The following is a 23,608-nucleotide window of genomic DNA, read 5'->3' as shown; positions in this document are numbered from 1 at the left end:
CAGTACAGACAAAAATCTTGCTATGATAACAGTAAAATTCAAGCTAAATATACAATTTGTTACTATTCAGAAAACATGATAGTTTTGGTTACCTTGCAAACCTGGTAGAATATCTATGTCATTGGATGTCTGCATCAATCCTAATTTAACATTATTACCAAAGATAAATAAAATTTAACAATACACCAAGTACATCTTATAAATGAAGATTTTTCATTTGAAAAAGTTAGCGCTGTTATATGTACTTTTGTTTGAGTTATTTTTCAATGGAAGACACTACTACTGAGCTTCCAGTCCTAGTTGTAAAACTACTACTTAAGAGAAGAGTTACTACCACTCTACAAGAAGATAAATCAATGACTCAGGCATTAACTTAATGTGTAGTCTGTCTGTCTCGCATCTCTTTTCTCTAGATGATTTCAACTATCCCTTCAAGGAATTAGTATTCAGCAGCTGCAACATTGGCTTCCAGGAGAAAAGTGTTTAAGCTCTTAATAGGACAAATACCAATTCTACTGGAAAATAATTTTACATTTACCTAATCCATCCTCTATGCACTGCCACTAGTGATAGCAGAGTGATCTTAGAATGCAAATCTAACAAAATTGATAATTTCCTTACCCAGTTTATACCCTATATGATTGCTCCTTATCTTCTGTAAGATTAAGGTCCTTCAGATGGCAAATAATGTTCTCAATGAACTGGCCTGTACCTGATTATCCAGCCTTATCTCTCTGTTTGAAGCCACACTAAACTGTAGCTCCTCTGTATAAATTAGGCTCTTCTGCATACTGTGACTCTACTTATATTCCTCCACTTCCCTAAACTATTTCAAACTATTTCATCATTCTAATTAACCCATACTGAGAAATTTTTTCCTGGATAAATTAGACTAGCTTCTAATTATAGATTAGATAATTAGCTCTTTAACATAATCACTGTTTAAACACTGAGAGCAAATATTTCAGCAAATAGTTTTTTTTGTATACTTAAGATTCAACAAAATGTATGTGATTTAACTAATGTTTGTATAGTCCCAGTAAGTTGGAACAGTAACATGGCATCCTAATGCATAAATCCAGAGACAAGTGTATGTACTAAGCAAAGAGAAACAAAACATAGTTATTATATAACAATATGGAATTATATTTTAATCACTTGCAATTATTAATGGGGTTATTAATGCTACTTTGTGCTAGTGCTCAGAATCATGGCTAATGTTTGGTTTATCCGCCATCATATCTGATAGCTACAAGTCAAGCTCTGTCATAATATTTCTAAGGGTTTCAAAATTAATATTTACAAATAGGTGCTGGGCCATTTTTGCAGATGTCTTTCAAATTTAATGAAATGTTTCATTTTTACTTTCATTTGTTTGTTTTATGTTTTGAGATGGAGGCTCGCTCTGTCACCCAGGCTGGAGTGCAGTGGTGTGATCTCAGCTCACTGCAACCTCCACCTCCTAGGTTCAAGCGATTCTCCTGTCTGAGCCGCCAAGTAGCTGGGACTACAGGTGCGTACCACCACACCTGTATTTTTTTTTTTCTTGTATTTTTAGTAGAGACGGGGTTTCACCATGTTGGCCAGGCTGGTCTTGAACTCCTGACTTCAAGTGATCCACCTGCCTTGGTCTCCCAAAGTGCTGGGATTACAACCGTGAGCCACCACGCCTGCCCCATTTTTACTTTTGTTTAAAACTGCAGTCAGTCCTTTTTATCTGTGGATTCCGCATCTGTGGATTCCGCATCCATGGATTCAGCCAATCTTGGATTGAAAATGTAATATTCTGGCTGGGCATGGTGGCTCACACCTGTAATCCCAGCACTTTGGGAGGCCAAGACAAGAGGACTGCTTGAGCCCAGGAGTTTGAAGTTACAGTGACCTATGATTACACCACTGTAGCCCAGCCTGGGCAACAGAGCAAGACCCTGTCTTAAAAAAAGAAAAAGAAAAAGACAAGACAGTATTTTCAGGATTCAGAACCCTTGGATATGGAGGGCTGACTTCATGTGTGTGATTCCACAGGGCCAACTGTAGGGCTTAGCATCCTTGGATTTTGGTATCCAAGAAAAGTCCTGGAACCAATCCCCTACAGATACCAAGGGACGATTGTACTGTAGTGTTGCATATTGATATAATGGTGACCTACCCTAAGATTATCAGATTTGAGGCTTGGTAAGTCTGTTTGTACAAAGTTGAATTTATTTTTTTCTTATTACCAAAGCAAGATGAATATAGATAAGCTTGTTTAACACCTTGGTGTATATTCTTTGAGACCATTTTCTGTACACACACACACACACACACACATGTTTTTAATGTAATCATAATGTATGTACTCTTTTATAATCTTCTTTTTACTTAAAACATCTTAAGTGTTTAAGCACATGTTAAGGGCTACATAATATCCTTTAGTATAAACATACCATTATTTATTTAATGGCGCAAGTAAGGGAGACAAACATCTAATTTTTTTGCTATTTGCAACTGTATTTCATATTGTGAGGAACATTCTTGTAGCCAAATCTTTGTATGCATTCTTAATTATTTCTTTGGAAGCCTTTCTAAAAATGGAATTGCTAGACATTTTTAAGGCTTGATATATATTGCCAAATTGCTCTTCAGAAAGGTCTAACCAGTTTACAGTCCTACCAGATGTTTGTGAAAGTATCCATTTTCCTCTACATTTGGTATTTGCTATCCTATAAAAATGTTTAATTATTAAATGTATATAACATTATAAAATGTAGGAAAATGGGAAAAATCACCTAGAATGCTGTTTTCCTAACATGGCTGTGATTACAATATTTGCTATAATATTATAGGCTTTTTTCATGTGTATAAATGGTTGCAATTATACAGTTTTTTTCTGCTTTTTAAAATGTATTAAGTATTTTTCCTTACCTTTATTGGCCTGCATTATTCCAGTTTTTAATAGGCACATGATAGGACAATAAGTATTCATATTTATCTAACTCCTCCCCATTCCTAGATAACTAACTTACTGCCAATTTTTATTACATATACATAAAAATACAGTAAAAATACAGAGATAGCTACCATAGCTAACATTCACTATGAAACAAGCATCGTAGTATGTGCTTTTTGCTTCCTTTTTATTTTCTTCAGATTAATTTCTAGGATTGGCAATATCAGATCATGAACATTTTTATGGCACAGTTTTTCTTCCTATGTCACCCTTTCCTTTCTTATTTCTACCTTCACACATTTATTGGAAACCTAGTGTGTAGCAGGCACTGTGCTAAGAGGCAGTGAGAATACAAAATGAATCTGATGGAGCCTTGGAGTCAAATATTAAACATATATAATAAAGAGTGGGCTGGGCACAATGGCTCACATTGGAAGGCTGCACTTTGGGAGGCTGAGGCGAGTGGATCACCTGAGGTCAGAAGTTTGAGACCAGCCTGACCAATATGGAGAAATCCCATCTCTACTAAAAATACAAAAATTAGCCGGGCGTGGTGGTATGCACCTGTAGTCCCAGCTACTCAGGAGGCTGAGGCAGGAGAACTGCTTGAACCTGGGAGGTGGAGGTTCCAGTGAGCCGAGATTGTACCATTGTACTCTAGCCTGGGTGACAAGAGCGAAACTCTGTCTCAAAAAAAAAAAAAAAAAGAAAAGAAAAAAAAAAAGAAAAGTAGATACAGCTACTTCTGCTGGGGCAGGAGCAGGGAATCAACCTTGTTATATTCTTGAGGCTCCCCTAACTGGTTCTGAGGTCTTATGTAACGCCAAACCTTGGGAAGGTGTTGAGGAGGATCTTTCTCCTTTACTTGCTCTACCACACCTTTCCTCCTCCCATTGGTGGTTCTCAGCCCCAGAAGGGGAGATGGGAAGACCAAAGAGATAAAAAGCTAAGACCACGTACAACATCCCAGAGATTCTTACTCAGTTATTATGGAGTGAAGGAGACCAGTAAAACTGGGATATACTTTTAAACATTTCATAAATTGCTTTATTGTATTATTGATGTTACAAAGCATATCTCTCTCCCCTGAAGTACTTTTAACAACCACTATTTGTTGAGCACTTATTACATGCCAGATGCTTCTCATATTTTATATCACCTAATCCTAATAAGCCTGCAATACAGGCATTTTTTATAACATTATAAAAATTTTCCAACACATAGAAAAGTGGAATTGTTCTGTGAAAAACTGTATATCCAACACCACTCATAGTCTATGGGATTTTACTATAGGTACATTATCCCATATATTTCAAAGTAGGTTGCAAACGCAAGATAGGCATTTTAAAACTTTTACAACCATTTAAAAGCATTTCACACCAAAAAGAACCAAAGCTGGGTGAGATTAAATAACTTTCCTCAAGTCACACAGTGAGTTCAAAGAGCCAGAGTTGAAATCCAGGTGTAACCAATGACACAAATTGACTCAAGCCTATATGTATGCTGTATATACCTGGTTAACAGTGGAATTTTTGCTTATTTAATTAAAGAAAATTATCACTGTGCATGATGCCCACTTCCATATTTTTATATTTATATAGAATTCTTCATCTATAAAGACGTTGTCTTACATAAGCCCAATCGTTGGTGAAGGCAAGATTCTAAACTTTTTTTTTTTTTTTTTTTTTTTTGAGACAGGGTCTCACTCTGTTGCCCAGGCTGGAGTACAGCCTCAACCTCCCAGGCTCAAAGTGATTCTCCCACTTCAGCCTCCTGAGCAGCTGAGACTTACAGGCACATGCCACCACACCTGGCTAATTTTTTTAAAAAAATTTGGGCCAGGTGTGGCGGCTCATGCCTATAATCCCAGCACTTTGGGAGGCTGAGGCAGGCGGATCACCTGAGGTCAGGAGTTGGAGACCAGCCTTCAACAGGTGAAGCCCTGTCTGTACTAAAAATACAAAAATTAGCCAGATGTGGTGATGCATGCCTGTAATCCCAGTTACTCGGGAGGCTGAGGCATGGGAATTGCTTGAACCCAGGAGGTGGAGGTTGCAGTGAGCCATGATTGTGCCACTGCACTCCAGCCTGGGTGACAGAGTGAGACTGTCTCAAAAAAAAAAATTTTTTTTTTGTAGAGATGGGGGGTCTCAGTGTGTTGCCCAGGCTGGTCTTGAACTCCTGGGCCCAAGTTATCCTCCTGCCTTGACCTTCCAGAGTGATGGGATTACAGGTACGAGCCACCGTGCCAGGCCTGAACAATGAAATTTACCCTAAGTTAAAAAACTGATCCAAAAGCACAGTTCCTGGGATAAAACTCACATAATGACATTCAGGCTATTACATAGGCCAAAATGATGAAAACATACCAGCACTACAAAGACTGACACATAAAAGAGTGACAGGAACTATGAGAGATGAAAGTGATAGGAATTAGGAAGAAGTTCCATTAACTGTAAGGCAGACAGAACTGAATTGAGGGGAGCCTAACTTCATGAAAGCAGACTTAAATTCCAAACTTATTCTAATACTGCCCCCTGTTAAGTGATCAAAGGTCTGTAAGAACTAGCAAACTGATCAGGCACTGGTATCGCCTCAGCCCCACAAAGCTTTCTACAGATATTTGGAAAAAGTAACTAACATTTTTTTTTTTTTTAATGGCAAGAATAAGAATGCACACTGGAGAAGAAAAGGAGAAGACAGACTGAGCCATTTTGCAGTCTGGAAGATAGAGACCTTATAAGTAAAGTCAAATGAGCAAGGATACAGACAGGAAACATTTTGCCAGCCCTGCATGTTGGAGATCATAGTCTTTAATGTATTTTATTATTTCAGAACATTGGATAATTCATTATGGGAGTAAAAAAAGTAAACCACACTTCAGTACAGACGAACCAGAATAAACCAACGCTCACTAATATACAGAAAGTGTGCATCTCCTTGTCCTCAAGCTATAGGCCTATGAAAGGGTTTAATCATCATTCAAGAGAAGAATTAGGCAGGGTGTGGTGGCTCATGCTTGTAATGCCAGCACTTTGGGAGGCCGAGGCAGGCGAATCATTTGAGGTGAGGAGTTCAAGACTAGCCTAGCCAATATGGTAAAACCCCATCTCTAGTGAAAGTACAAAAATTAGCCGGGTGTGGTGGCATGTGCCTATAATTCCAGCTACTTGGGAGGCTAAGGCAGGAGAATCGCTTGAACCTGGGAGGCAGAGGTTGCGGTGAGCTGAGATTGCACAACTGCACTCCAGCCTGGGCGACAGAGCGAGACTCTGTCTGAAAAAAAAGAGGAAAACGGAAGTCAAATAAAATCTACATGAGGTCAGAGAGTTGTGCAGGAGAGTCCAGATCCTGCAGGGCTTTATAGGCCATTAGTACATTATTGTGGCTTTTACTGTGAGAGAGATGAGCAATGAGAGGTTTTGGGTCTCTGAGACATGTTGTGACCTGCATTTTAAAATTATCACTGCTTCCTACAATAAGAAAAAGGTTATAAAAGAACAAAAGCAAAAGCAAGAACAATTAGGAGACTACTACAATTATTCAAGTAAGAGATAAGGCTGGGCACAGTGGCTCACGCCAGTAATCCCAACACTTTGGAAGGCCAAGGCAGGCAGATCACTTGAGGTGAGGAGTTCGAGATCAGCCTGGCCAACATGGTGAAACCTGGTCTCTACCAAAAATACAAAAATTAGCCAGATGTGGTGGCGGGTGCCTGTACTCCCAGCTACCTGGGAGGCAGAGGTTGCAGTGAGCTGAGATTGTGCCACTGCACTCCAGCCTGGACAAGACAGCCAAAAAAAAAAAAAAAAAAAAAAAAAAAAAAGAGGTGAATTAGACCAGCACGACAATGGTGAAGGTGTTGAGAAGTCAGGATGCAGATATATGTTAAAGTAAGAGTCAAATCAAATATACACAATGGAGCACTATGCAGCAATAAACAAGAATGAGATATTGTCATGGATGGAACTGGAGGTCATTATATGAAGTGAAAAATAAGCCAGGCACAGAAAGACGAACTTGGCATGTTCTCACTTATGCGTGGGAGCTAAAAATTATAACAATTGAACTCATGGAGATAGAAAGTAGAAGGATGGTTACCAGAGGCTGGGAAGGGTAGTGGGGAGAGTCAGGAGGGGAGTGGGGAAGGTTAATGGGTACAAAAATTAATTAGAAAAGCTGAATAAGATCTAGTATTTAATAGCACAAGTCAACTATAGTCGATAATTTAATTGTACATTTAAAAATAATTAAAAGTATAATTAGATTGTAACACAAAGGATAAATGCTTGAGGTGATAGATACCCCATTTACCTTGATGTGATTATTATGCATTGTATGCCTGTATCAAAGTATCTCTTTTTATTCTTTTGAGACAAGGTCTTGCTCTGTCAGCCAGGCTGAAGTGCAGTAACGTGATTAAGACTCACTGTAGCCTTGATCTCTCAGGCTCAAGCAATACTCCCATTCAGCCTCCTGAGTCGCTGAGACTACAGGCATGGGCCACCATGCCCAGCTAACTTTTTATACATATATTTACTTTAAGTTTTTAAGTTCTGGGATACATGTGCCGAACATGGAGGTTTGTTACATAGGTATACATGTGCCATGGTGGTTTGCTGCACCTATCAACCTGTCATCTAGGTTTTAAGCTCCACATGCATTAGGTATTTGTCCTAATGCTCTCCCTCCCCTTTCCCCACATCCCCCGACAGGTCCCAGTGTGTGATGTCCCCTCCCTGTGTCCGTGTGTTCTCACTGTTCAACTCCCACTTATGAGTGAGAACATGCAGTGTTTGGTTTTCTGTTCCTGTGTTAGTTTGCTAAGGATGATGGTTTCCAGCTTCATACATGTGGGTATCTACTCAAAGGATTATAAATCATTCTACTGTGAAGACACATGCACACGTATGTTTACTGCAGCACTATTTACAATAGCAAAGACTTGGAACCAATCCAAATGCCCATCAATGATAGACTGGATAAAGAAAATGTGGCACGTATACACCATGGAATACTATGAAGCCATAGAAAAGAATTTTTTATTTTTTATAGAGACAGGATTTCGCCATGTTGCCTTGGCTGATCTCAAACTTCTCGGCTTAAGTGATCCTCCTGCCTCGGCCTCTCAAAGTGCCAGGATTACAGGGGAGAGCCACCATCCCCAAGCCTAAAATATCTCATGTACCCCATAAATATATGCACCTGCTATTTACCCACAAAAATTTGTAAAAGGAGTCAAAAGACATGCTGATAGTTTGAAGTAAAATATGAGAGAAAGCAAAGAATAAAAGATGACCAGAGCTGACCGAGTGTGGTGGCTCACACCTATAATCCCAGCACTTTGGGAGGTCGAGGTCGGGGGATCGCTTGAAGTCAGGAGTTCGAGACCAGCCTGGCCAACATGGTGAAACCCCATCTCTACTAAAAGTACAAAAATTAGGCGGGCATGGTGGTGTGCACCTGTAAGTGCCTGTAATCCCAGCTACTTGGGAGGCTTAGGCAAGAGAATCACTTGAACCCGGGAGGTGGAGGTTGCAGTGAGCCAAGACAGCAACACTGCACTCCAGCCTGGGGGAAAGAGCGAGACTCTCTCAACAAACAAACAAAAAAACATAGCCATATGGCTTGAGTAAGGGAAGACAGAGTTGCTATTTGTTGAGATGGGGATGACAGTGAAAAGAGCCGGCTTGGGGTGGTGACAAGTGCAAATATAAGTGTTCGATTTCGGATATATTTAATTTCAAACATCATTATACAACCAAGTGGAGATCTTGCGTGTACACTTGAGATACATGGCAAAAAATAATATAAATTCTCTCCTAGAACACAAAGTCAAAAGCAAAGTCACCTAAGGTATATGAATGCGCATGTGTGCATGCACACACACACACACACACGCACAATTTCCTAGTCTGTCTGCTGAGAACTCTAGAAGCAATAACTCCCCAGTAGCAGCAAACACACCCAATACTCAGGCTTTTTTCTAAATTACATTACCCACTAAAAGGAATCAGGGGGAGGCTGAGGCGAGGGTATTACTTGAGCCCAGGAGTTGATGACCAGCCTGGGCAACTGAGCGAGACCTCGCCTCTACAAAAAATAAAAACTAAAAAAATTAACTGGGCATGGTGGCACATGCATATAGTCCCAGCTATTTGGGAGGCTGAGATGGGAGGATTGTTTGAGCCCAGGAGCCAGGTTGAGGCTGCAGTGAGCCATGATCTTGCTACTGGCACTCCACCTTGAGTGACAGAGCAAGACCCTGCCTCAGAAAAACCTTTTTAAATGTAAATAAATAAATTAATTAAAGGAATCAGAGCTCCATGGAGAAATAGCTGGATTCCAGGGTAGGAGCAGGGAACAGACAAAATGAGCCTGTAATATCTGTCTTGCTGTGGTTAGAAAATAAGGAAGTATTCAAAGAATGATGAGAAAATGTCAAAAGGACACAAATGCTACCATGAATGGGTATTTTAACCATCTAAATAAATAATAGTAGTATTATATTATAACCTAGTAAATAAAATAAGGTCCCCATGAGTTCATACAAACATAAATAAATAAATAAATAAATAAATAAATAAATAAATGAGGGAGAACGGCCAGCTAATAAATATGAAGAGGAATGATGGAGCTAGCAAATCATAAATGGATGCTAAAACTACTGAGTGAAAGGGATATTTACATAGCTTCAAAATATCTCCCCACAAATAACTCATAAACTATAAGGGAGGAAACAATAACCTCACAGTAGAGAAGCTTGGCAGGCCCCACTTGAACCAAGTAATAAAAGTTAACTTCACCAATATTGGGACAAACTGGCATTACTTCTATTATGATGCACTGATAAGAAGACAACATCACTTACACAGTATTCCTGCCAAGAATGCATTATCTGAATATAATCATGAGGAAACTTCAAACAAACCCAAACTAAGAGACATCCTATAAAAAAAAACTGGCCTCTGCATTGCAATACTGTCAAGAAAGACAGAGAAAGGTTGAAGAATCGCTCAAAATTAAAACAGACTAAATACAAAAAAGATTTGAATAGGCACTTCACCAAAGAAGGTATCTGAATCTCTAATAATTATACAAAAAAAACGCTCAACATCATTATTTATCAGGAAAATGCAAGTTAAAAACCACAATACATAACCACATCAAACCCATCAGAACAGCTAAAATTTAAACGACTGACAAAGATAAGGATGCAGAGCAACTGGAAGTCTCATACATTGCCAGCGGGAACGTATTTTGGTACAACAGCTTTGGAAAACTGTCTGGCAATGTAAGGTATGGCTAAAACTACCCTTATTCTGTGACCTAACAATCCCATTCCTAAGTATATACACAAGAGAAATGAATTCATATATTCACCAAAAAATATACAGGAAAGCTCACAGCAGCTTTATCCATAAAAGCCAAAAACTGGAACCAATCCTAATGTACATGGATAGAAGAATGGATAACTGAATCATGGTATATTCTACAATGGAACAACTACCAGCAATGAAACAAACTACTGATACATGCAACAATGTAGATGAATCTCGGTGAACTTTCTAGGGGGCTGGAAGTGTTCTGTATCTTCATTTGCATTTCATGAAGGTATACATATGTGAACACTTATCAAACTGCACATTTAGGATACCTTAATTAATGTATATAGCTTGTTAAAAAAAATTTGAAAAATAGCTGGTATGATTCAATCCTGATAAAATACCAGACGTTTTTCATGCATACACAGCATGGAAAACATCTAGAAAAACTACAAAAGTTTTGTTTTTGAGAGGTAGGAGCATAGGTAACTTTAACTTTCTTTATACATTTCTGTACTTTAAAAAGTATTTATGAGAAGGAAAGTTATTTTTAAAAAGCTCCTTTTGTGTGTGTGTGTGAGACGGAGTTTCACTCTTCTTGCCCAGGCTGGAGTGCAATAGCGTGATCTTGGCTCAGCGCAACCTCCGCCTCCCAAACCGATTCTCCTGCCTCAGCCTCCTGAGTAGCTAGGACTACAGGCATGTGCCACCACGCCCAGCTAATTTTGTCTTTTTAGTAGAGATGGGGTTTCTCCATATTGGTCACGCTGGTCTTGAACTCCCGACCTCAGCTGATCCACCCACCTTGGCCTCCCAAAGTGCTGGGATTACAGGCATGAGCCACTGCGCCCAGCCTAAAAAGCTATTTTCATGTGAGGAAAGAAAAGATCCATGCCAAGACATATAAAAGATGCATGCCATACCCAAAGAATTCTGAAAATTAACAAAATATATACACCAAACTTTTTACTTATAAAGATAAAGAATACCACCTATAAGCACTTAGGAGAAAAAGGGAACAAAAAAAATCAGACAGGCCTAGGCTTCTCTTCTGAAGCATCAGCTAGAAGAAGACAAATGTAGATGGGAAAAAAAGATTGTAAACTGATTTTTTTTAAATGTCCAACAAGTTATTGTTCATGTGTGAATATAAATGAAAGGTCAGTTTCGGGTATCCAAAGAATCAGAAATTTCAAACCCAAGTAACTTTGAAAAATTACACAAAGCCATTCTTCAAACTACATAGGCACTTAGCAAAATTTAAAAATCAAGAATAGAGAATATGTGGTATAAAAACTGGTGATCTATACTAAAACCAATAGTTAATATTAAGTCCAAATTGTTAGAATTATAGCTTCAAAATTGAATGTACACATATAAATCGAGAATATAACATGTATAATATGATAACATTATTTTAAAAAGCTTTCATAATTGCTATCCTCCCAAAACAATAGTTTGCCTTTTTCTTAAATACCTTACCATGGTAATCCACAAATAATCAGTTTTTTAGCTCATTCAACCAACCTCCCAAATTGAAAAGTTCAACTGTGCTGCTATTTACAAAGCTGGCTCCTTCCTGGAAAAATGAGATCAATCTGAAAGGTTCTCCCCACTTCAACATCTTCAGTATTCTAACTGATTTACATTACAAAAGGGAGAGGGCTGAATAATGTCACTGGAAATCAATCCAAATGACTAATGTCCTTATTATTACCAGTTTCAATAATATGAATAGATACAAAGCAATACATGCCTTTTGGGAACACTTTTTGACAATGTTCAGCAAACACACCCACTGTTTAAACCGATTTCCCTTCAATTAGAATAAAGCAATTTCACATAAATACAATACTGTGCTAAATAGTGTTTTTACAGAAATAGTCTGATTCCTTGGAAACTAGAATCTCTCTCTAGAAAAATCAGTTACAACTTTCTCAATTTTTACACAAATATTTCCATGTAATAGAATTAACTACTTTACAGACAAAGTTACAGTGAAGATTAAATGAAATTACACTGCTTGATAAGTTTCACTCCATTAGAATGCCTCAGACTCAGCTACCCGGGAGGCTGAGGCAGGAGGATCATTTGAGCCCAGGAGTTCAAGGCTGCAGTAAGCTATGACAGTGCCACTGCACTAGGTGACAGAGTGAAATCATATCTAAAAAAAAAAAAAAAAAAAGATGAAAAAAGAGGGTGGGAGGAAGGGAGGGAGGGAGGAAGGAAGTAACGAAGGCAGCTAGCTAGTCTCAGAAACTGGTTACATAATAAAATGGTCTTTACCAGAATACACGTGTGGAGCGTTTTAATAATATTCACTTACAGTAGGCCCATGGATATTTCTGAACAAATCAAACATAGAGAATCTTTTGCCAATTAATGTCAGTGTTACACACATCAACAGAGTTCATTCTGAAGGGAAATCGGTTTAAACATTCTGTACTGTTTTGTAAGCACTGAAAGAATAGAAATGTCACCAGAAACAAAGCCAATTTCTTAAACCACTGATAACCACAGTAACCACCTTTATGGGTCTAAAACATACCATGGCTAGAATTAAAATAAAGACATTACCTTCACTGATTAAGAAACTGGAATTAACAAAGAAAATGATTCCATTGGCTAAGCTATGAAATAGTAGTAAAATAGAAAATGCTAATAAGAACCAGAATTTCTAGAGTAATCTTACAAATACACAACTCAGCTATGCTAATATGCAGATTTAGCCATGAAAACAAGTAATACATAACATTTCAATGACTCCTGATGCATTCAAAGTCTGAAATCTGGCCAATCCAGTCAGTACTTATGAAAACAATATCAACAAAAATCTGAATGAAACCCCTGCTTCTAGTTGTCAATGCTAGATATTTGCAACAACAAAATCACTAAGTTATTTTCCCTTTTGATGTCAATCCACATTATTCATGTAGGTAAGAGAAATTCTGCGACTGAATCAATATGGCAACAGTGAACATATACATCTGTCTTACCAACTACTTAATACTCTAGAAAGCAACAGAAATGATTACTTTAAAAACTAGAATTGGCCAGGTACGGTGGCTCACGCCTGTAATCCTAGCACTTTGGGAGGCCAAGGCGGGTAGATCACTTCAGGTCAGCAGTTTGAGACCACCCTGGCCAACATGATGAAACCCTGTCTCTACTAAAAGTACAAAAAATAGCCGGGAATTGCTTGAACTCAGAAGGCGGAGGTTGCAGTGAGCCAAGATCGTGCCACTGCACTCCAGACTGGGCAACAGAGCAAGACTCCCATCTCAAAGCAAAAAACAAAAACAAAAACAAAAACTAGAATATAGTCATAACATCCCAGAAAAACTAAAAAGAATGCCATCCACAGACCATAAACGGTAAAGAACCTTCCAAAAGAACAGAAACCAATAGATCACATCCATGGGTAACAAAATATATGGAAACCAAAGCTTCAAACACACACATATAGGAGAAAACTACTGCAAAGTTAGGAGTGATTTGGGGAAGCTCTAAAACTACTCAATGGACACCAGAGATTGCCTGGCTTTGGGGAATTCATCTGGGAGATTAAATGATATGGTGAATTAAGAGCAGCTAGGTAGGCTAGGCAATCCTATCCTCTCCTAACCTCTCATTATGCTGAATAGTGAGCAGCAAGGAAATTTGCCCAAAAACTCAAGGTAGAGCCTGAGAGGAAGAACAAATCTATAGGTAACAAACTACTAAGAAAACGTGTTCCCAACACAACTCTTCCCTCCTCTACAATAACTGGCAGCAAGGCAGGCTACTGTAAGTAAACAAATCAGACAGGTGAACAGGATCCTTAAATATGACTGAACAAAAAGCCAAGAATCACCAAATCCTTGAGAAACACTAAAATTTAGGAAAAAAAGAAGCACCAAACTCAAGAAAGAGATTAACTCTTTAGAATAATTAACTTCAAGAGGATCCTTAATGCTGCCTGGCAATCTCACTACATTTCCCTTGTTCATTCATTCTACTACCATTCTTCTATATAACTATTTAATACTTTTGCTTCCATCATTAAATTTCTAATACACACTCCCTCCCCTAACTTCATTCTCAGCTGATGACATTGCTTCCATTTCACTGAGGAAATAAAAAAGGCAACAAAAAGAGAATTTCCATAACATCTACCCACCTAAATAGCATTTAGGGCCATAATCTCTATCTTCACACTTATTATTATGGACAACTGTACTCCTATGCTAAGGCCAACCCCTCTATTTAGAAACTAAATGTTATCTCCTCTCACCTTCTCAAGGACATCACTATGATAATTTTTTCTTTCCTATTTCAAGAAATTTTCCCTCATTCCTAAATCATTCTTCCTATAAATGAGATTATTTCTCCATGAAAACAAACCCTCTCAACCAGAGCTCACTGGAAATGACTGATTACAAAGTTGAGGCAAGGAAGAATAGGATAGGTCTGGAACATCTTATTGTGTACAGACAAGTTCAAAGAATGATGGGAGCTGATGGTGGCTGATGCCTATAATCCCAACACTTTGGGAGGCTGATGCAGGAGGACTGCTTGACACCAGGAGTTTGAGACCAGCCTGGGCAATATAGCAAGACTCCATGTCTATGAGAAAACAACAACAACAAAAGGCCGGGCATGGTGGTGCACGCCTAGAGTCCCAGCTACTTGTGAGGCTTAGGTAGGACGATTGCTTGAGCTCAGGAGGTTGAGGCTACAGTAGACCATGACTGAGCCACTGCACTCCAGCCTGGGTGACAAAGCAAGACCCTGTCACCTAAAAAAAAAAAAAAAGGTCAGAAGGTCGGGCCCAGTGGCTCACGTCTGTAATCCCAGCACTTTGGGAGAACAAGGCGAGGAAGATCACCTTGAGGCCAGGAGTTTGAAACCAGCCTGGCCAACATGGCGAAACCCTGTCTCTACTAAAAATACAAAAAGTAGCCAGGCGCGGTGGCAGGCGTCTGTAATCCCAGCTACTTGGGAGGCTGAGACAGGAGACTCGCTTGAACCTGGGAGGCGGAGGTTGCAGTGAGCTGAGATTGCACCACTGAACTCCAGCCTGGGCAAGAGAGCAAGACTCTGGCTCAAAAAAAAAGTGGGAGTGGTAAACAGACATAAATGGAACTCAGATTTCAATATTTTACTAGAGGTGGTAAAATGTCGGTATCGGTAGGGTATAAGTTCGTGTGTGTGCGTGTGTGTGTGTGTGTGTGTGTATGGATACCTTAAAGCAACCACTAAGAAAACTGTACAGTATAATATACTCAAAACAGTATAAATAAAACAAGAAGTTCATGACCAGCCTGGGCAATATAGTGAGACCCCATCTCTCATTAAAAAAAAAAAAAAAGGCAAAAGAAAACCAAGAAGGAATCCTAAAAACTTTCAAATAACCCACAGGTGGGTAAGAAAAGAGAAACACAAGAAGGAGAAACATAGAGAAGAAACAAAATGCAAATACTAACATGGTAGACTTAAGTCCTAGAATATAAAAAATGACTTTGAATGCTAAACAGTCTAAATATGCCAACTAAGAGACATTGGCAGAAGGGATAAAAAACACGGATAAACATTAACTATACACTTTCTACAAGAAACTCACTTCAAACACAGGATAGGCTGAAAGTAAAAGGACGGAAAAATATATCATGTTGACATTAAGCAATAAAAAGCAGTAGGGAGTATGTAATATCAGATAAAGTTGACTTCACATGAAAGAAAATTACAAGAAATGAAGAGGGATAAAATATAATGATAAAAAGATCAATCCACTAAAAAGACATAGCCATCCTAAACATGGATGCACCAAATAAGAGAGCTTCAAAACAGAAGTAAAAAAAAAAAAATGACCGTGTAGGCTGGGTGTGGTGGCTCACATCTATAATCCCAGCACTTTGGGAGGCTGAGGCGGGTGGATCACCTGAGGTCAGGAGTCCAAGACCAGCCTGGCCAACATGGCGGAAACTCGTCTTTACTAAAAACACAAAAATTAGCTGGGCGTGGTGGTGCACGCCTGTAATCCCAGCTACTCAGGAGGCTGAGACACAAGAATCGCTTGAACTCAGGAGGCGGAGGTTGCAGTGAGCCAAGACTGTGCCACTGCACTCCAGCCTGGGTGACTGAGCGAGACTCTGTCTCAAAAACAAACAAAAAAACCAAATTACTTCGTTAAAAGGAGAAACACATGTATCTAGAATTATACTTAGAAACTTCAACACCTTACTTTCAGCAATTGATAATACCTCTAGATACAAAATTAGCAAAGACATAAAACTGAACTACAAATCAGTATCTGTCATGAACTTAAGATTCAAAAATCTTCAACCAAGTATTAGTAAAGTGAATCAAACAATGTATGCAAAGAATCATATGCCATGACCAAATGAGTTTATTCCAAGGACATAAGGCTGTTTCAATATTTGAAATCCATGTCATCCACTATATATCAACAAGTAAAAAAAAAAAAAACAAAAAAAACCCCCATATGATCATATCATTAACACAGAAGAAACATCTGAAAAAGGCAACATTTATTTTATTTATTTATTTATTTTTGAGATGGAGTCTCGCTCTGTCACCCAGGCTGGAGTACAGTGGCACGATCTCAGCTCACTACAACCTCCACCTCCTGGGTTCAAGCAATTCTCCCTGCCTCAACCTCCCGAGTGGCTGGGATTACAGGCACCCACTACCACGCCTGTCTAATTTTTGTATTTTAGTAGAGATAGGGTTTCGCCATGTTGGTGAGGCTGTTCTTGAACTCCTGATCTCAGGTGATCCACCTGTCTCAGCCTCCCAAAGTGCTGGGATTATAGGCGTTAGCTACCGCACCCGGCCAACACTAATTCATAATAAAAATTCTCAGTGAGTCAGGTAATAGAGGGTAACTACCTCAACTGGATAAAGAGCATCTATAAAAAATCTGTAGCTCATATCATACTAATGGTGAAAGACTTGTTCCCCGTAAGACTCGGAACAAAGCAAAGGAGTTCATTCTCACCACTCTTATTCAAGACAGTACATTCTCACCACTCTTATTCCAGTACAGTACTGGAAATTCTAGCCAGCACAATAAAGGGAAAATAAGAAATAAAAAGCATACAGACTAGAAAGGGAGAGATCACACTCTCTCTATTTTAGGAGATTATATGATTTTCTTTTTTTTTAAGACAGAGTCTCGCTCTATCGCCAGGCTGGAGTGCAGTGGCACGATCTTGGCTCACTGCAACCTCCGCCTCCTGGGTTCAAGGGATTCTCCTGCCTCAGCCTCCCAAGTAGCTGGGACTACAGGAGTGTGTCATCACGCCCAGCTAATTTTTGTATTTTTAGTAGAGATGGGGTTTCACCGTGTTGGACAGGATAGTCTCAATCTCTCGACCTCATGATCCGCCTGCTTCAGTCTCCCAAAGTGCTGGGATTTCAGGCATGAGCCAACGCGCCCGGCCATGATTTTCTACATTTAAAAAAATTTCCAAGGATTCTACCAAAAACAAAAAAACAAAAAAATAAATCCTCCTAGGACAAATAAGTTCAACAAGGTCTTTGAATTCAAGATCAACACACACAATCACATTTCTATACTCAAACAAGGAACATGTGAAAACCGACATTAAAAACTACAATATTAGCCAGGTGCAGTGGCTCACACTTGTAATCCTAGTACTTTGGGAGGCTGAGGCAGGTGGATCGCTTGAGCCCGGGAATTCAACATCAGCCTGGGCGACATGGCGAAACCTCATCTCCACTAAAAGTACAAAAATTAGCCGGGCATGGTGGCACGCGCCTGTAGTCCCAGCTACTTTGGGAGGCTGTGGTGGGAGGATTGCTGGAGCCTGGGAAGTAGAGGCTGCAGTGAGCTGAGATCACGCCACTGAACTCCAGCCTAGGTGACAGAGTGAGACTCTGCCTCGAACAACAACAACAACAAAAAAGCACAATTATTTATAACCCTTCAAAATTAAACCAAATACTTAGGCACAAACTTAGCAAAAGAGCCTTAGGATTTGTATGCTGAAAATTACAAAATACTGATGAAAGAAATCAAAGAAGACCTAAATAAATGAAGAGACATATCATGTTCCTGAACTTGAAGGCCCAACATAGTAAAGACGTCAATTTTCCCCAAATTCATATATAGGACTAATACAATTACTATCAAAATCCCAGCAAGGTTTTCTGTGGACATAGACTAGATTATTCTAAAATTTATATGGAAAAATAGAAATCCAGAAGAGCTATAAAAAAAAAAAAAAAAACCAACTTAAAACATAAATGAATTAAACAGAATAGAGAACCCAGAAGAAAAGACCCACACAAATATGCCAAACTGATTTTTGACAGAAATATAAAAGCAATTGAATGGAAGACAAGCAGTTTTTCAATGATGCTACAGCAATTAAACATCTACAGGGAACCTCCCTCCCCGCAAAAAAAACCCTGAATCTAAATCTCAAAACCATATACAAGATTAACATATTACTGTGTGAATGCCTCTAATTTAAAAAACATTAACATAGGCTGGGCATGGTGGTTCATGCTTGTAATCCCAGCACTCTGGGAGGCTAAGGCGGGTGGATCACCTGAGGTCAGGAGTTTGAGACCAGCCTGGCCAACATGGTGAAACCATGTCTCTACTAAAAATACAAAAATTAGCCAGCGGTGGTGGTGAGCGCTTGTAATCCTAGCTACTTGGGAGGCTGAGGCAGGAGAATCACTTGAACTAGGGAGGCAGAGGTTGCAGTGAGCCAAGATCGCGCCACGGCATTCTAGCCTGGGCGACAAGAGCGAAACTCCATCTCAAAAAATAAATAAATAAATAAAATAAAATAAATTAATTAATTAACATAGATCACACACTGAAATGAAAAATGTAAAAGTAGAAGAATATCTCCAGTTCTAAGGCTAGGCAAAGAATTCTTAGACTTCACACAAAAAGCACAATCCAAAACAAAAAAAAAAGAAAAGAAAAAACTGGACCTCATCAAAATTTAAAACTTTTTCTCTTCGTAATTTCTTGGAAAAGGCATATGTGTATATAAGGCAAAATCTATAACATTGCATTGTGCAGCTTATAATGTATGTAGATGTAATATATATAACAATTATAACCAGCCTGGGTAACACAGGGAGACCCATCTCTATCCAGATAAAAAAAATTAGCCAGGTATGGTGGTGCATGCCTATGGTCTCAACTACTTGGGAGGCTGAGGTGGGAGGATTGCCTGGACCTGGGAGGTCGAGGCTACAGTGAGCTGTGACTGAACCACTGTACTCCTGCCTGGGCTACAGAAGGACACCCTACCTCAACAAACAAATAAACAAAAATAATTATAGCTTAAAGCCTGCAGGAAATAAATAGTTGCATGGTCCTTACATTTTATGATATATTAAATCTATGTAAAAACTGTGAAGAATTTAGAATGTAAATTAAAATCCCTAGAGTAAACACACACATACAAATACTGAAAAGGGACACAAGAAACTTTTGGGTGTTCTGGAAATGTTCTGTATCTTGATTATGGCATATATCTGTCAACTCATTTAACTGTACACTATAAATACATGCAGTTTACTGTACATAAACTAAGCCTGAATAAAGTTCTTTAAAAGTAAAAAGACACACAGATAACATCATACTTAATGGGTGAAAGACTGAAAATTTTCTCACTAAGATTAGGAAAAGTAGGATATTTGCTCTCAACTCCTACTCAACATTATACTAGAAGTTCCAGCAAGAACAATTTTTTAAAAAACAAACATCTAGGCCGGGCGTGGTAGCTCACACCTGTAATCCCAGCACTTCCGGAGACCGAGGCGGGTGGATCAGGAGGTCAGAAGTTCAAGACCAGCCTGGCCAAGATGGTGAAACCCTGTCTCTCCTAAAAATACAAAAATTAGCTGGGCACGGTGGCAGGCAACTGTAATCCCAGCTACTCGGGAGGCTAAGGCAGGAGAATTGCTTGAACTCGGGGGGCAGAGATTGCAGAGAGCCAAGATTGCACCACTGCACTCCAGCCTGGGTGACAGAGTAAGACTATGTCTCAAAAAAAAAAAAAAAACAACAACACTAAATTGGAAAGCAAAATTAAAACTATCTCTATTCCCAGATGACATGATCTTATTATAGAAATTCCTATAGAATCTACAAAAAAACTATTAGAGCTGATAAACAAATTTAGCAAAACTATAGGATATAAGAGCAACTCACAAAAATCAGTTGTATTTGTATGCCTTAGCAATTAACAATCCAAAATGGAAATTAAGAAAACAATTCCATTTATAATAACAACAAAAATAATAACTTAGGAAAAAACTTTACAAGGAATTGTAAAGACTTGTGGAACATTATGCAGCCATAAAAAAGAATGAAATCATGTCCTTTGCAGCAACAAGGATGTAGCTATCCTAGGCGAACTAACACAGAAACAGAAAGCCAAATATCACATGTTCTCACATATAAGTGGGAGCTAAACACTGGGTACATGTGGACATAAAGATGAAAAGAGTAAACACTGGGGACTAATAGAGGGGAGAGAAAGGGATGGGGAAAAAAGCTGAAAAACTAACCAATGGGTATCATGCTCCACATCTGAGTAATGAGTTCAGTCATACCCCAGACCTCAGCATCATGCAATATACCTCTGTGACAATCCTGCACACGTACTCCCTGATTCTAAAATAAAAGTTGAAAAATAAAAAAAAAAAAGATTTGCTTGCTGAGAACTACAAAATACCGCTGAAATTAAAAACCAACTATTTTTCCCCAGCTTTATTGAGGTATAATTGACAAATAAAAACTGTATATATTCAAGATGTACAATGTGATGATTTGCTATACATATACACTGTGAAATGATCACCACAATAAAATTAACATATCAACCACAACACAAAGTTACCCTTTGTACATGTATGTGTGGTGAGGATACTTAAGATCTCTTTTAAGGCTGGGCGCAGTGGCTCACGCCTGTAATCCCAGCACTTTGGTAGGCTGAAGTGGGCGGATCACTTGAGGCCAGGAGTTCGAGACCAGTCTGGACAACATGGCGAAACCCCGTCTCTACTAAAAATACAAAAATTAGCTGGGTATGGTGGTATACGCCTGTACTCTCAGCTACCTGGGAGGCTCAGGCATGAGAATCACTTGAACCCAGGAGGCAGAGGTTGTATGAGCCGAGACTGCACCCCTGCACTCCAGCCTGAAGAACAGAGTGAGACACTGACTCAAAAAAAAAAAAAAAAAAATTCAAGTAAACAATATGTTGCATCCCTAGAACTTATTCATCTTATAAGTAAAAGTTTACACCCTTTAACCAAGTCTCTCCATTTCTCCTACTTCTCAGACCTTGGCAACTACTGTTCTATTCTCTGCTTCTATGAGTTTGATATTTATAGATTCCACATATAAGTAAGATCATACAGTATCTTTATGTATCTGGCTTCACTTAGTATAATGTCCTCCTGGTTCATCCATGTTGTCACAAATAGCAGGATTTCCTTCTTTTTCAGTGGCTGATTTCCTGAATTTCCTTCTTGATATACATATATATACACATACACATACATGTATATGCACACATACCACATTTTTGTTATCCATTCATCTGTCAACACTTAAGCTGTTTCCATATCTTGGCTATTGTGAATAAAGCTGCAATGAACACGAGGGTGCAGGTATGCCAAGATACTGATTTCTTTTCGTTTGGATATATGCCCAGAAGTGGAATGGCTGGATTGTAAGGTAGGTTTTTTTTTTTTTTTTTAAATTTTTTGAGGAACTTTCATACTGTTTTTGTTTGTTTTTGAGACAGGGTCTTGCTCTGCTGCCCAGGCTGGAGTGCAGTGGTGCAATCAGGGCTCACTGCAGCCTTGACCTCCTGGGTTCAAGGGATCCTTCTGCCTCAGCCTCCAGAGTAGCTGGGACTATGGGATACATGCCACCACACCTAGCTAATTTTTAAATTTTTTTGTAGAGACAAGGAGGTCTCACTATGTTGTCCAGGTTGGTCTTGAACTCCTGGGCTAAAGTGATCCTCGTGCCTCAGCCTCCCAAAGCATTGGGATCACAGGTGTGAGTCACTGCACCTGGCCTCATACTGTTTTCCATAATGGCTACACCAATTTACATTCCCATCAACAGTGTACAAGGGTTCCCTTTTCTCCACACCTTTGCCAACACTTAAAGAACACCTAATTTAATGAAAGGACATCCATGTTCTTGGACTCGAAGACTTCATATTATTAAGAGACACTACTACCCAAGCAATATACAAAGTTAACACAATGCCTATCAAAATCCCAGCTGGCTTTTTGGACCCAACTTGACAAGCTGATCCTAAAATTCATGTGGAAATGCAAAGGACTCAGAGGAACCAAAATAATCTTGAGAAAGGAAAACTAAGTTGGAAGACTCATATTTTTATGGTGAATTTATTGTCAACAAGGGTGCCAAGGCTATTCAACGGGCGAATAGTCTTTTGAATAAATGGCACTAGAAAAACTGGATGTCCACATGGAAAGAATGAAATTGGACCCCTACCTCAAACTATATACAAAAATTAACTCAAAATGGATCAAAGACCCAAATTTAAGAGCTAAAATTTAAAACTCTTAGAAGAAAATATAGGAGAAAATCTTTATGACCTTGGATTAAGCAATAGTTTCTTAGATATGACACAAAAAGCACAAAGTAACCAAAGAAAACATTGAGAAATTGGACTTTATCAAATTAAAAAAAAAAATTATGCCACAAAGGACACCATCAAGAATGTGAAAAGACAACGCACAGAATGGAAGAAAATATTTGTAAATCATACATCTGATAATGGTCTAAGTATCCAGAATATATAAAGAACTCATAACTCAACAATAAAAAGACAAAAAGATACCCAATTAAAAACTGGGTAAAAGGGTTAGGCGCAGTGGCTCATGCCTGTAATCCTGGCACTTTGGGAAGCCAAGGTGGGAGGACTGCTTGAGACCAGGAGTTCAACACCAGCCAGGGCAATATGGCGAGACCTCAACTCTACAAAAAATAAAATAATAAAACAAAAACTGGGCAAAGGATTTCAATAGATATTTCTCCAAAGACAATAAAAGATGATACATGAAGGACCTATATGCATATAAAAAGATGCTCAACAATATTAGTCTTCAGAAAAATGCAAATCAAAACCACAATGAGATACCACATCACACCCACCAGGATGTCTACAATAAAAAAGACAGATAACAAGTGTTGGTAGAGATGTGGAGAAAGGGAAGTCTTTTCAACAGATGAAGCTGTTAGGATATTCCTAGAGGAAAGAAAAAAGAACCTTGACCCCTTACTTCACAGCATTCATAAAAATTAATT

General features: G+C 38.8%; 1 protein-coding gene across 2 annotated transcripts in view; it reads right to left on the bottom strand.

The window, feature by feature from the left end:
- The window catches only part of WNK3 (WNK lysine deficient protein kinase 3), a 170,460-nt gene that overhangs the window by 72,883 nt on the left and 73,969 nt on the right, over positions 1-23,608 (bottom strand). The gene's annotated exons all lie outside the window — the stretch shown is intronic.

Source organism: Theropithecus gelada, chromosome X (genome assembly GCF_003255815.1).
Source record: "Theropithecus gelada isolate Dixy chromosome X, Tgel_1.0, whole genome shotgun sequence".
Classification (NCBI taxonomy): domain Eukaryota; kingdom Metazoa; phylum Chordata; class Mammalia; order Primates; family Cercopithecidae; genus Theropithecus; species Theropithecus gelada.
Note: the sequence above shows the minus strand (reverse complement) of the source record. Positions and strands in the feature narration are given on the sequence as shown.